At 39.9% G+C, this 15650-nt stretch overlaps 2 long non-coding RNA genes across 6 annotated transcripts; both read right to left on the reverse strand.

The window, feature by feature from the left end:
* Positions 1-4100: 4100 nt before the first annotated feature.
* On the reverse strand, positions 4101-11160 carry LOC127295339 (uncharacterized). 3 transcript variants are annotated; one of them, XR_007847722.2, is made up of 5 exons: positions 10812-11160; positions 9961-10555; positions 9294-9402; positions 8760-8846; positions 4101-4429 (listed from the first exon to the last, which is right to left on the reverse strand). It is a non-coding gene; the product is annotated as an uncharacterized lncRNA (long non-coding RNA). The 3 variants fall into 3 exon arrangements; XR_007847721.2 differs by having other exon boundaries at positions 9961-10028; positions 10108-11159; XR_007847720.2 differs by having other exon boundaries at positions 9961-11157.
* A 2280-nt stretch (positions 11161-13440) lies between these two features.
* Positions 13441-14818, reverse strand: LOC127348913 (uncharacterized). Of its 3 annotated transcripts, XR_007880017.2 has the most exons (4): positions 14631-14818; positions 14384-14520; positions 14052-14293; positions 13441-13554 (listed from the first exon to the last, which is right to left on the reverse strand). It is a non-coding gene; the product is annotated as an uncharacterized lncRNA (long non-coding RNA). The 3 variants fall into 3 exon arrangements; XR_007880016.2 differs by lacking the exon at positions 13441-13554 and having other exon boundaries at positions 13946-14293; positions 14384-14487; XR_007880014.2 differs by lacking the exon at positions 13441-13554 and having other exon boundaries at positions 13946-14293.
* Positions 14819-15650: the final 832 nt, after the last annotated feature.

A 15650-nucleotide genomic window follows, 5' to 3' on the forward strand; every position in this document is an offset into this window, starting at 1 on the left:
CAGTGTTGACGTTGTAGTGAACGCTTCCAAACGTCATGCCCAAACCTCCTTGTAGATCCGAAAAGGTCGGGTGGGACGAGTAATCATGTGGCGTGAATTTGAAGGACCCGAATCGAATCGAGTTCCCCAAATTTGGTGATGAAGGAGCTGACGATACCGCCATTGATGATGATGAAGTTGCTGATAACATGGCAGAGGGAGCCGATGCTGAGTCTTGTGCCGACAGGCTTCCCACAGACGGCGTCAATTGTCGAGGGTGCTCCTCGGCAATGCCCACCTTGGGGTCTTAGGGTTGATGGAATCCTGCAGGCTAACACGAGACATCGGATACCAAAAAACGGGGAGAGATATTTACCTAGGTTCGGGGCCCTCGTAGAGGTAAAACCCTTACTTCCTGCTTGTTTGATATTGATAAATGAGAATATCAGATTACAATGGGGTATCCGAAGGCTTGGACTAAGGACTCGACGAAAAGCTAGGATTGTGTATGACCTAACTCTCGACTTGAAGTTGTTATGGCTAGATTGACTGTGTGTCCCTCGGCAGCCCCTCTCCTGGCCCTTATATTGCAAGCCAGGTTTTGAGAGATCTGTCCGGGTACGACTAGGTTACAAAGAGTGCTATAGCTAAATTTTCCTTGTTTCTTCGTCTCCTTTCCTTGTCCTTCAAGAATCCTTTACGGGAACCGACATAGCAGCCCACCTTGGTCGGTGGATGATCTTCATAGGCCCCCAGTTGGGCCGTAGGAGGTAGCACAATACTAGTTACCCGAAGGGTACTGCCCACATCACCTACAGTTGAAAAAGATGTTTTATTGTCTCATCTTGATGACAGAAAACACATTTATTACAACCATACCGGTTGCGTTTAACAAGGTTGTCTTTGGTTAAAATCACACCGCGACGAAGGTACCACGCAAAAACTTTAGTTTTCAGTGGTATCTTCATTTTCCGAATGTATTTATTATTGAGAATCGGTTGGGGAATGGTAAGCGCCCTATACATTGAATTGACCGAGAAAACACCGTTCTTGGTTAGGTTCCATCGGAATTCTTCAGTCCCTTGAGCTAATTGTATTGAAGCTAACCTCTGTAGCAATTTATTCCAACTAGTCAGTCGGCGGCCAATTAGATCACACCTGAACGTCATAGAGGGAGGAGAAGTTTCCATAACCTTCTGCAAGGTGTCTCCCTTATAATGAACAATATTGTACAAAGCTGGATATTGTTCCCGAAGAGTAGTTGTTCCCAACCATCTATGTTCCCAGAACCTAATCTCCGCCCCATTCCTTATGGAGAACGAACCAAAAGGGAAAAACTGCTTCTTAGTTGCCATAATGCAATCCCAAAAGTGAGAATCTCCAGGTTTCTAAAAGACCTAAGATAACGCTTTTGAGCCCACATACTTTTTCCTTAATAGTTGTTGCCATATTGCGGTGATCCAGTATACCACTGCATGGTGTAGTACGCAAGTCGTTGACATAACACAAGTGAAACATCGTTCCACTCGTATTACATCACTCATAGTGGTACAATAGAAATATATGCGAGTCCAAGGCATGTCTGTAGAAGGATACACGAACTGTTTACAGAAGATCAACATAGCCTCCTACTTTACAGTGAGGTAAAACTGCAAATAAAGCTTGAAAAGAACAACTTGTAGTCTAACTTATTGATAACTCTAGCTCTAGAGATACTTGGCTTGCTATAGAACTCTAGCTACTTAGGTGCTAGGATTAGGGAAATGGTTCCCTTCTATTACTAGTCGAAGTTTTCACTCTAGCTGATGCAGAAGTTGACTCCATTGACTTCATTGACTGGTTTCCTCTTCTTGTTGTACTTGACTCATTTGTCTTCGAGTTCCACGGTAGTTTCTCCTGCGGTGACTTTAAATCTAAGAAGGGGGTTCAAGAGGGAGGGAATGAGTACGAGCATACTCAGCAAGTTCATTATAGGAAATAGGTGTATCATGCACTAGCTACAACCATAGACCAGAAAGTCATAGGCGAATGCAAGTTTTTGTAATCATTTTTTTAAAAGGTTGATTTTATTCTGAAAACTTTGTTCGCCAGTCTTCACAGGTTGACCAGAACTTCACGGAGTTCCTTTCCTACCGCGTTCGTAGTTCCCTTTCCAGAACAGGGAGTGACAGTCAGAATTCAATACACTCTGCAGAGGTGAGTTACTTTTCCCATAAGAGAACTTATCCTTGTTGCCAACCAGGCTCGATATTCCCGTCCACACTTCCTTGGTGTGAGGCCCAGTATAAGATCCAAGCCAATCATTGCCTTCTCCGCGATCCCGCATACCCACCCTTTTGTAAGTCTGTCATGTCCTTTATCTATAGGTAGACCGACCCGGGCATTTGTTCTCCCCTTTACCATTAAGGTAGACCGTTCTCAACAATCTACATGCCCTGTCATGTACACTATAGATAGACCAACACAGACAACCCTTACAATCCATTATAGGCCTTTAACAAGGCTGCCCTCTCCTGTATCTATTGGTAGACCGTTCTGGACCAATGTCCTCACCTTTACCAAATAGATAGACTGATCTAGGCAACCTTTATTACTGACCCGTTGATATGCGAGAGGAAAAGGATACAACTGACTTCCTCAGAGCCGTTATAGATCTCATGGTTAACGCGATATGTACGACGCTAGAATCACTAGACGATATTGGTGATTAGTCCTAGATGAGTAGAACCCTTGCAATGGAACCTCCACCATCAACACATATCATGATTCCATTGCCCACCACATAGTCATATTCATAATTGTAAAGTAATATTTTGATGTTCAATGCCGGAGTGATAAGTATATTACTTTGCATATAGTTTGATACAATAATCAAATGACATGAGTAAGCGATGAACTTGCCTTTCTTGACTGCAAGATTATGCAGGTAAAAGCTTCGATACGTGATAACTTCAAATTCTGAAATACCATCATCGTCCGGTAAGGATAATGTTTAAAGAATTGGCAAAGATGCTATAATGCATAGTATGAGATGCAATCGCCCCGAGCGTAGACTAACCCTAATGATTTAGGATTGGTGAGTTGTGAAGATTTCTTTTAGGGTGTGTTGCACTTTTAGAGTGGTTTCTCACACAAGGTTCTTATTAAGGTTTGATTATCTTAGTAACATAAACAAGTGATATAAGGCATCATAACAATCATGCACACAAAGTAATAGTGATTGCATAATATGTAAAGAGTAGTGGTCAGTTTTAAGTTCTACAGTGCATGGTTGATGATTAATTATTATATTTCAAAAGAATAACTTTTGAGAAACATGTGAATTAATATTTAATAAGTATCTCAAGTAAGAATTATTTGTTTTTATTGTTTGCTTGATATTTACTTCAAAAGAATAACTTTTGAAGAACATATCTAATAAAGAACAATAATTACTATAAATAGGAGCTATGTGCTTCTAGGGTTTACTAGGGGCAGCGCTACCAATCGGAACCCGATGGTCTGCTTCCCATCGGACTAGTCCGTGGCCACAAGATCAAATAGCTATGTCCGTACGATGTTGAAGCCAATCCCGGGCGTGTGTTTCTCAAAAAAAAAAAAAAAAGAAGCCAATCCCGGGCGTGACCACCTCCACAGATCGTGCGCCAGATTGCATGCTTATGTGGAACAGATCCGGTAATCTCAGTTACTAATTATAAATTATATTTTGTTTCCTACTAAATGCTTCCAGATTTTCAGGCGACTAATTAATCTGATAAATCATGTTTCCAAGAATTTGTTTCCTTATTTGTTTCCAATCAGGAGCTGATTGTGTTTTCAATAATATTTGATGTTTCACCGTGAATATGAATTTGCTTCAAAAATAATGGGAGCGTTCTTCTAGTAATTCATTTCCAACAAAATAAATGTAGAAAAATAATTAGGATTTGTATTTTCAATATGCATTTTTCTTGATGACAGAAGCATTCGTCCTGATCGATGGAAGCACCATTTTTTCAGTCTCCATTCGTTTGCAACAGCATCACGGCGACATGTTTTTGAAACAAGAAAGCACTTATATTGACAAATGGAAGCATCATTTTTGTGGCGCTAGAGACACATTGCAGTCAACGTTCTTTCTACGATCAATAGAAATATTTATTTATACATGCTAATATTTTTGATATATCAATACAAGTTTTGATGGAAATATTTGCTTCGTAAAAACAAATCCGTGGAAGCACAACATGAAGCACGAAGCAAAGAACAAATTAATTTGATTTAAACAAAAAATTACAACTCTTGTGGTGACAAAATTATACAGTACTACAAAAACAGTTTCCTAACTTCTCCCTAACCAAAATTATTGACCATTGTATGGGTTGATCATGGACGATCATGTGCTGCAAGCTGCTCCTCAATAAGGCATTTGTATCCCACCAGCGGCGTACTTGGCAGTATAGCAACATCACTGAATACACAACTAGAATAAGGTTAGGCAGAATTATATTCATATACTAGAGGCATCAATTAGTAACACGAAAGCAAGCCCTAGCAGTAAGAAAGATTGAAGCACCAGTTGGAAACTTTGCATGAAGCAAACACATATGGTTGAAGCATCGTCTCCTAGCCGTTGAAGCAAAATTATTGTACGATGAGAGCATCACACAATGGTACTAGTTGAAGAAACAAATCAAGTAGGAAAACTTGGCCGGCGTAAAGCAAGGATATTATGCCATGAGAGCATATATAACCTGCACTAGCACTAGAGAAAATCCGTTTATGCAAATCAGCATGCTTCCGGACAAATTTTAGGTACTGAAATCCGTGATCTTATTGATGTCGCAGAACATATGTGAAGCATAAATTATAGTTCAAAGTGCTTGATAAGAAGTGAAAGCATACTTATTTGAATTGGCAAATTTATTTCCTTGAGGCAGAACATGTGTACATTAGAAGCATTCTTTCTCAGCTATGTGCTTTGCTTTTGAATTTCTTCTACTCAAGCATATGCAATATTTCATGAAATCCAATGAAAATGACAACTTCTACATTCACTCCACACACAAGCATGATCACTTTAACTGGATGTGTATCCAACTTCACCATCATCGCTAGTGTATAATTCTGGGAGACATTACAAAAACACGAAGCATGAAAATAAGCCAAAAAAATATAGCTTCCATTTCTAATATACATGTCAAGCATCCTAACAAGCATCATAATAAGGAGGATAAGGAAGCATCAAGGCAATCATCGTAAGAAACATCATAATAAGCAGATATGGAAGCATAATAAGCATGATATGGAAGCATTGAAACATGGAAGCATCAATTTAATTTGTACGCAGCAGATTGCAATCTATATGGAAGCAAACAAATTTGAAATGTATGATATAACAATAGTTCCCGCAAATTGTACAAAATATGTATCAACTTCATCGTCATCTGTGCATAATTCTTGACACACAAAGTATGCACAACCAGTATGTTAAAGCATAAATAAGTACTAAACTTACCCCGTAAATATCTACAAACTAGAAGATGCAATGTATGGCGAGAAAAAAATGGTTATATGATTCGGCTGGAGAAATTGATTTCACAATTCCAACAGGTAGAGAACTACAAGGACTTGCAGTTCATAAATTTCAGAAAAATGGACGCACACCTAGATCTAGATCTAGCTATTACCTTCTCCCCGGATCGAGTTGCTATTGAAGGGAAATAACCGGAACAATGTCGGTGGAAGCAGGGACGGGATTGAGACGACTCGCAAAACTGGTGGTCAGTAATGCTGGCAAAGCGACATGCGTGCCGCGGCGCACGAGACAAAGCAGCCGCCGCCGCCTGTGCTCGACCGGGATTGAGCAGCCCACGAGACAAAGTTACCGCCACTGCCTGAGGTCGAACAGGAAGCAGCCACCACCACCTGTGCTCGACCGGGATCGAGCAGCGCAGGAGACAAAGCAGCCGTCGCGCGCTGCCTGTGCTCGACCGGGATTGAGCAGCATCGTTGGAGAACGGGGGCGAGGAGAGGAGCCTAGGGCCATCTGAGGAGCAGGACGACGATGATGGAATCATCGCTCTCCCATGGCGATCGATCTCTGGAGGCGTCGATTAGGGAGGCGTTACGGCAGCCGACGGGTGCAATAACTACTGTCATGATTTTGGGAATTTCGGTCGGGCCTGAAAAAGAAAAACTCGACGAGCCGTCCGATCTGAAACTACATGGACGTCTCTTGAGTGGGCCGACCAAACGATTCTCATCGGACTCCGTTGTATAGTGCTTACCTTTACTAGGATTCACTATTAGGTTCATTTAATTCACCAATAAGAGACTAGTTGGTTACTAAGTAGGTTGGATCCATAGGAAGCAAGTATTGGCGTGTTTATTACTATGGTTAATTATAAGTTATCATATTAAAGGATGGTTATCAAGGTGGTTCCATGGGTTAACCATTAGGGTTTACTATACTTTCCTATTTGTCTCACTAAGTAATCAACAATGATTTCCTAAACTAACTGATTCATTAACCTCAAATAGAGTTTAGTTGAGTAGAAGCATGTGGAGTGGTTTACTACTACAAGATTGGTATTGTGGTTGATCACTATGGTTCTACTAAGTTGTGAGTTAAGGTTGAGTATATGCAACTAACAAGTTAATTAGGGTTCACCATTATGTTCAATTGAGTCTTTCAAATAGTATTAGAGGAACCTTACATAGCTGAGTTCATAAACATCTAAGGCTTGCAAGATTTGGTTAAGCATTAGCACCATGAGGTGATACTAGTTGGTCATATAAGGTTTATTCAAAAATGATGACATGAAATGATGAGTTCTGTTTTATTTTTAGTAGATCATGAGCTTGAATTTATTGGTTGCATAATAAGGATCTATAGGTAAAGGTAAAGTTCAGATGATCCCATTTCATAAACCCCAAGGATTTTAGAGTTGAAAATGATTTTAGGGTTTTCACATAAAATAATAAGATCAAGGTTCTCACTCATATTAGAACTAGGGTTTCTAAATTGTGATACAACTCTTAAAATAAGAATTGGTAATTGAGTTTGAATTATTAATGATTTTTAAACAAAAATAATAATGGACTTAACATTTTATTATTTTGAAAGATTTAATAATTAAGATAAATTATATTTAGGGTTTAATGCAGGAATTAGAATTTTATGGTTGTTATTGAAAAATAATAACTTGTTAACTAAAAAGAGGTTAAGGTAAATAAATAACTTCTTACTGCAAAATAATATTAGTTTTAACATGTTCTTACTTTATTATTATTTAAAGAAAATGGTAATTTGCAAATTAGGGTTTTTAAAATACCACTAATATTTAAGTTAATGAAAATATGATAAAGAAAATTAATCTTAATATTTTCTTTACTTACTGAATAGCTATTATTTATTTTTGAAACTTAACTAATTATTGAATTTAAATTGTATTTTGGATAAAAGAAAAAAAATAATTACTAAAGTTTAAAATAATTGAATTTTTATTTTGACAAAAATTTTCATATTATATTTTTATTTAATAGAGTTTATTTTTGTGAGAATTTTGATATCTTATTTGTATTTTTAGGAGTTAAAATGAATTTTATAAATTTTATCAAAGCTTCAGTTATTTTCTGGAATTTGGATTAAAGTATAAATACTAAACGTACCGGTCTGGATCTAGCCCTAGCCACAGATAGGTGGGACCTGTGTCCACCTTAGGTGCCACGCCGGTGAAGACCGGTCAAGGGCCATGATATGGTCCCACGGCTACGTCGGCCTTGCCGGTCAATGGCTGCCGGCGGTCAGCGCATGACGGCGCCGCCGATTTACGGCCTCTCGGAACGGGCTACTAGTTGTGTTCGATTCCCCTCAACATCCTGAGCAAGATGGTGGTGGTGCTTTTCGCGGGTAATCACCGAAGCATCGCTGGCGAGAGGTACTGCGGCGATGAGCTCCGACCAAAATACGAAATAGAGCTAGAATGCATTCTAGGAAGCGAGTAAGAGCTTAATCGACGCGCCATCTCACCGTGATGCTTCCACGATGGTCGACGAAGTCAATCGGAGACGAAGACAACGATGAGCTTCACTTTTCTGCGGCATGCCGATGAAAGGGAACAGACGGTTGGCGGCGTCTGGGACCTCCTCTTCTCAGTTCCTTCAACCCAGATGATCAATTGACTCGGGCGCTTCTCCTCGTCCACTTCAGAGACTCCGGGGTGGCCCAGTCGATGGCACCATGCTCAATTCCGGCGACCTGGCGTAGATGATTGTGAGAGTTTGGGAGCTAGGGAGAGTTAGAGAGGAATTAGGAAACGATTAGGGTTCCTCGGTGGTCCTCCCCATCCTTTTATAGGGCTCGAAGTGGTCAGGAACGACGACACGATGGCGGCGTCCGGCCGAGATGCATGACGATGTCGGTGCTAGTTCTGCGCGCGAATCTTGACGCTCCTGCTGGCAACCGATGCAGATGGGATTCACCTCGGCTCTGGAGTGGTTGTTGGCGTCCGGGGATCCTTATCGGCAACGCGGACATGGCTTCGTCGCGCTGTCGATCTACAGCGAGGAAGAAGACGACGTCTTTCTTGGCACTAGTAAGCTTGCACGTGTCATGCACGTCTTGGCTAATATGAACCCAATATAATGGAAAAAAAAGTAGAACAAATCAATGTTCATTTGAGATAATTATCTGATCCCGGCCATTTGACTCTGTGTCATCTACTTCCAAATGAATAAGGTATAAAATACATGGGAAAGTAATTATGAACACTAAGCAAGGAATTTTGTTAAATTACCCTAGTTCATCCACGTGTACAACATGTACCCTTCAATCTCACTTGAAATGTTTATGTCCTCCGGTTCCTCTTTAATCAGATTCATTACTGAAAATGTACTCAAGTTGTTATTAGTCAGCACACAATATCAGAGATCAATAATACTTTCGATGTAAAGCACTAATTAGAAGAGGCATTTGTAGTCTATGTTGCTAGTGTACAAAAATGATAAGAAAAATATGCATTCAAGATAACATTGATAATAATACTTGGTATCATACTTTGCAAGTTGCATTTTCATTAGCTATTCGTCTGAAATTATGTATCTCGACTGAAATATGATGTGCATAATACAGTTACCCAAATTTCTATTTAACCTCACATTCCAACAACCAAAAAAATTGGTTCCTAGTTCATGCAAAATAGGGGTTGTATTCTTCCAGTAAATTTAAATCACTTATCAGCTCCATTTTCTTAAAAGTAAAGTTAGTCAATATCCATTCCAGGGATTTCAATTTTTCAGCCTAATGGAAAAGTAAATGTATATGGACATACCTCTATAATGGCTTGAAGATCAATTGGTCATTGCTGGTTAAATGAGACAACTTGTCTATCCGAAATAAGATCGAACTAAACCTTCTTCTGTAATGTTCACCAAGTGTACCTAGCACAAGGAAAGATCTTGCCGGGTCAAACAGGAATGAAAACGATAGTTGAAGTTTTCGTTTACTAACAACTGTATTCAGTATCAAGCATTAGATAACTAATGTATGCTTTTCTATTATACACCATCATCACAATTACCCCTTGGCTGAGAAACCCATCACCGCTAACATAACCCCTTTTGAGTTAAAGAACTGCAGTGAAATATGTTGACTCGAATGTCCTACAGAACTATTACCCAAACATTACAATCTTAAACTATGAAAGCATGAGTATATCTATATGTACCTCTCATGACTACAAGGTGAGGATTAATGCTACAAAAAAAATTGTAACTTTTTTTCAACCAAACATTCCTTACTTAGAACCTATAGAACAAAAAGGGGAAAAAATCTGAATCTTATAGAAGTTTAGTAATAATTATCTGAGGTCAGTACAAAGTAGTGCTACATCATTAGTCGCTGTAAGGTATAGTGGGAAATCAATGAAAAAATAGTGCAAGCATGGTAGCAAATTATCTCCACTAATTGGAAGATCGTAGCATGTACAGGTCACTTACCAGTTCCATACTCCGCCCCCTCGGGGCCTCTCCAGAACTCGTCACCTGACGCAGCTCGTAGCTTGACCCTGCTCCCGGTTAAAAGCACGAAAAGGGACCATGGAAATAAGCTAAATCTAATTGGATTCAGAAAAATCATGATCAAACCTTCCAGCTGAAATGTTTGGGCTACTGGTGCTGCTGAATCGATCACTCTATTGCTAGCTGAACTGTTGGGCTAGCTGAATGGCTCGTCTCCTCCACAGAAACAATCACAGTTTGCTAAATGACAGATCATATATATTGTACAAACGATGATGTCAACATCATTGAAGATATCTCCATACCTGACCTTGTAATAATAGTGCATGCACACAATTGAAGACGTATCCTATATATAATCATATCTTCTGGCTTGGAAAGCATACAATTTATTCAACTACAAAAACAGTAAAACACAAGCCCTGATGCAGTTATGACCATGCATAGCACAAAAGCTGACTAAAAATCGGAAGGCACCTAAAAGCTCCAGAGCATGCACCATAATATGAATTCGAATCTGATCGCCTCCGGACTCATTCATGTATAATAAAGAGATATCCTCTACTTTCTTTTCCTAAAGAGGAAACGTAAACAAAGTCCAGTAAGCAAAATATATAGATTGCTGATAGCTGCAGACTCTGCGTTTATGGAGAACCAGTCAGCAAATTTGGATAAAAGTCCAGCATAGTTCAATCTGAACGTGATAAAATCCTTGTCCGCTGTCGAGCAGGGCATGACTGTAGGAGAACCGACGGGGATCCAATCGAGAGAGAGGTCGAAAGCCTTGGTGGCAGGGGAATATGAGGGGCACGGAGAAGAAGGAAGCAGACCTCGTTTCCAGCGGGCGTGGGTCGACGACGCTGAGGGTCGTACTGGGCAGGCGGCACCGCGGGGGTGGCCGCGGGGATCACAGGGATCCAAGAGGCCAGGGATCAAACTCGGATGCGGCGGCGGCTCCATCCTCAGGCGCGGCTTCTACGGCGTTGGCAGAAGTTCCACGGGGTGGCGAGCCGAAGAACACCGAGGACGACTGTGGTGTCGTTGTAGGGGAGTTTTCCCTGGAGGCGGCGATGTGGGTAAGGATTTCCTCGGTCGCCTCTGGCTCTGGGAGATCATTGGTATAGGAGTGACGGAGGGGAAACTCCTTGCGTCGGCAGATGTGCCGTGCGGCCCGTGTGGGGCGATCTGGTCCTAGAGAAGGGGAATCAGCGGCGCAGTTTAGCGCTGGAAAGTCGGGACTCTGGCACCATGAGAACGGGGATTGCGCGGGCGAGGGTGTGGGAGAAAGGATGATTCTGAACCGTGGGATGCGCGTGGATAAACGGTCTAGATTAAATTTTCCAACACATGTTCGTGCCTTTATAAGTAGTGGAGATGGAGATGAGAACGGGGATTGCGCGGGCGAGGGTGTGGGAGAAAGAATGATTCTGAACCGTGGGATGCGCGTGGATAAACAGCCTAGATTCAATTTTCCAACACATGTTCGTGCCTTTATAAGTAGTGGAGATGGAGATAGAGATGATTTTAAAGCAAATCGGTACGTGACTGGCTTTGTGGGCTTCTCCTAGGTTGGCTTGGGCTTGGCTCCGAGGCTGATTGCTGGGCTACTGGGCTGCTGCGACCTGCTGTGGTGGACAAGCAAGGTAAGCTCCTCTCTCTCTATTTTCTACTAGATTTAGATGTGCGCCTTGGCGCACGAGCCCGTAGAATTCATAATGATTTGCAGTTTGTATTACGACGATAAAAATCAGGTGAAAAAATGATAATACACTTTTTTAGGTTTTACAAAGAAAATTCGATAGGATGAAACGAAAGAAATCACGAACAAAGTAGCAAACCCTTATAGACATCTTCCGCAATGGTAAACAATTGGGAAAATGCTATATTATGCTTCTATAAGGATCGATGATAAATCGCCATCCAACAAGTAGGCCATAAGATGCAGGAAAATATATTACACATAGCAGTATCAATATATAATTTTAAAGATAAACGCATTGTTTCTCCATATGCAAGGTTCTGCAGCTCTGAATACATGAGAAGTTCAGAATCACAGTAAACTTTACGCAATGAAAAAGTACATAAAAGTAGACTTTAAGCAATGAAGCATCCCTTATGCCTCGCCTTCCTCCTTTCTCATAACTGTCGTAGTGGTACTACTACTATACAGAGCGCAAACCTTGGCTACTGGCTGTAAATGACACTGCAATTTAAACAGAACATACGCTGAGAAGATCAAGAATTCATGCATATGTGGAAACAACAGGAACACTCAGTTAGTATTCTTTATGCAAAATAACATGGTACAATTCCATATATTTTAGACCTCCGAATTGCAAATATGTGGTAGGTGTATTATTCCAAAAAATTGCAAACAAAAAGAGAAAGCAAGAAGCAAACTACAAATGGAAGAATAGATCAACAGCACCATATGGATGGGGTGGGCCACCAAGCAGGTTTAATTACCTGACCAGGGGAAAGACATCACGAACTATAACAAAATCTGAAAAGGCTTTTTTCTGTTCTTTCAGACATCATGAGTAGAGGACACCGATTTAGCAACACTGGAGATAGCAATGGTTGAAAAACATCATTGGCATTTGAGATGTAACTAACATACAGGCAGCTAGCATATATTTGTCCTTTGGATTACATAAATCGGCCACATGATTGTTTAAATGAAAACAAGTAGTACCCTCTAGTATTTGAGGGCCAGTGAGTGTAGGATCTCCCACATCATATACAGTAGCCTATACAATCGATAAAAAGACAATTCAGGACAACTATTATGCAGAGGTAGGAGAATCAAGGACTTGTTCATTTGAGGCCACAATCTATGCAAAGGTTGTTTTGTGTAAATGGAAAAGTATTTTGGTGTTAATGAAGTACCACAGTTCAAAGCATGCAAATAAAGACAGAATTGACCATAATCATAAAGGGTATCCTGGTACAAATTTTGTACAAATCAAGGTAGGGGAAAAACCAATCTTTTCACACATCATGCTGCATGGGAGTAAATGGTCATTTTCTCACATATATAAGAGGGCTACTGTCCCTTTGTCAAACAATTTTACACCCATATTATATCAACAAAAGCTCAGCTTAATTAGTGTTCTGCAAATAACCTACAGTGAGTATCAGACAAAGCATCAAATTGAATGTCTACAGGCTGCAAATTTCAAATATGACGATGCATAGATAATCTCCTGTTATTAACAAGTGCCTGGATCAAAATAAGCCAAGTGAAATAAGCTTACCTTATATTCTTTTATATCCATAGAAAGTGGCGTTTTTCTTACTCCTAATACAACATCAAAATTTCCAGTTACATTACACTACACTTCTGCAGAAAAATGCCCCTAAAATTAAGGAGTATATAAGAAGTACAACACAGCCAACTTTACTTTCAGATATTTAGGCGTACAATATGATCGAACCTGTTCTTGTAAATCTTGAAGGACTAATGTAGTGAAGCTCTTAAATCAACAGTTATCTCCAGCAGTATAGAACCACTGGAAAAGGGCGCATAGGAAGCTGAACAAAGAGAACTTTTGCAATGTATTTACTTGCTTCCTGAAATATCATACTCGAATCTTGTCAGTAGGAAAGAACACCAACGGGTGTTCAATTCAAACATAGATGCAGGCAGACAGTAAAATGCAGACAAAAGGTATGTGTCAATGTTTTGAAGTGCAGCATGATAAATATGCAATTTTCAGTACTCTGTCAAACTACTCAGAACAAACAACATGAGCAATTTGGGAGTAGGTCACAGTAGATTAATGCAGTTGAATCATGCAGTGACGGTGAATCTACCTGTGTACTAAGCATGCCCCGAGAAAGAACCAGTAATAATATAAATTACTCCAAAGGAGATACTACTGTATTCCAAATAGACAAACAAAAAATGTTGTAGACAGGATGCATGCAATAGGAAACTCATGTATCGATTTGGGCCGCGTGTACCACTCCTAACATGGACACGCATGAGCATACTGCATCAGCATTCGTTGTGTGCATATAGTAGATAATCTTGCAAGTTAATATCTGGTACATGGATAAGCACTTACAATGGTTAAGACTGCCTTGCATATAGATATGTGCTGGATATACCCTAAATAAATAAGATGAGAAACATCAAACCTTGGTAAAAAAGAAGAAGCAATAATCCTAGGAGAATAACATGAAGATCATAGAAACTTACTGTGGTTTTGTCTCTGCACTTGCATGTAGTAGACATGATCTTTCAACAGTTGTAAACCACCAAATGTGACATTCGACATCCCTAGACTGGGCAAATATTTTTTAGCACCTGAAAATCCAAAACAGAGCCACAACATAGAAAATAATAGAAGGTGGATTCACAAAAATACATTTCAACACACAAATAAGTAAATCTAACCTGCGATATCTTTATAATGTCCTATTAGTTTTTGAAGAACGATGGTGGGTCAGAAACCTGGCAAACCGCCAAACTACCATCAAATGAACCATAAGCAAGCACATCTGAAATTGCACAATCAAGTTTCAGTATTGTAACTGCCAAGAGTAAAATCAATAATGGATGAGTATACTACTCAATTAACTCAGGAGTATGAGAATACTTCATCTTTGACAGAGAACAAAATGTATAACTATGATAAAATAACCTGATGCTTTGCAGTTACCGAAGATGCAATGCATTCGAACAAAAGAGAATGCAGGTTCACCAAATCTGACATGGCACCCAGGTGGCCTCTCCTTGGCGCTCCCCAAGCAGACCACTTCCCTGGCTTCATAGACTTCCTCTTCAGTTCCTCTTATGGAGCCATTTTCTCAAATTTTCGGGTGCCAAATGTTACCTGCCCAGGAAAAATAAGCTGAAGTGAGTCCAATGGAAGGTACAAACTTCGTATTCTGTACTCCTAGGAACATATTTTGATATTATAGTTTGCGCTTCTAGTTCTATATAATATCATAAGATCGATCTTTGGGCATCTGGAATAGTAAAAATGAACTGTAGGTTGTAGCAAGATAAATCAACATTTTAGGGATAACTTAGATAATACAGAAAATGGTTAAACAATGAGATGTATAAAATGCACTCATCCATAATGTGATCGTCATGGAAGATCCAAGTTTGATGGTGAAGCAAAATAGGAGGCTAGGATCATGATGATCACGGCAATGATCACACATGGCATCATGTTGCATGGAAAGAACTAATGTTATGGAGAAATTTATTAACATTATCCGACAAAAACACGAGCTATGTTAACCACACAAAGTAGGGTGGTAAAGCAATAACTTTTACTCACTTAGATTTAGTGAAGAACTGAAGATGGATAGTAAAAATAAAATGTTCTAGAGGCAGAGGACATAAGGAAAGGAAGAGCAGAGAGTGTATACCCCAGCTTTCACCGCGTCTCACAATGAGGCAAGCCCTGGGGAACACCATGGAACCGCAACACCAAAGCTCAACTGAGTTGAGCAACCTCAAATATGCTTCTCTATTATCTCTGGTTAACCAAAAGATCAAAAAGTATGAAAGCAATACAAGAACAGAGAAATAATCTGCTATATATTTAAAAAAAGCTAATCCAATATGAAAACAAAAATGTAGCAACCCACTATCCAGATGGCTCACTTTGGCTACAGAAAAGCTCAAGTGAGATGAGCAAACTCAAATA

This window comes from Lolium perenne, chromosome 4 (assembly GCF_019359855.2).
Source record: "Lolium perenne isolate Kyuss_39 chromosome 4, Kyuss_2.0, whole genome shotgun sequence".
Taxonomy (NCBI): Eukaryota; Viridiplantae; Streptophyta; class Magnoliopsida; order Poales; family Poaceae; genus Lolium; species Lolium perenne.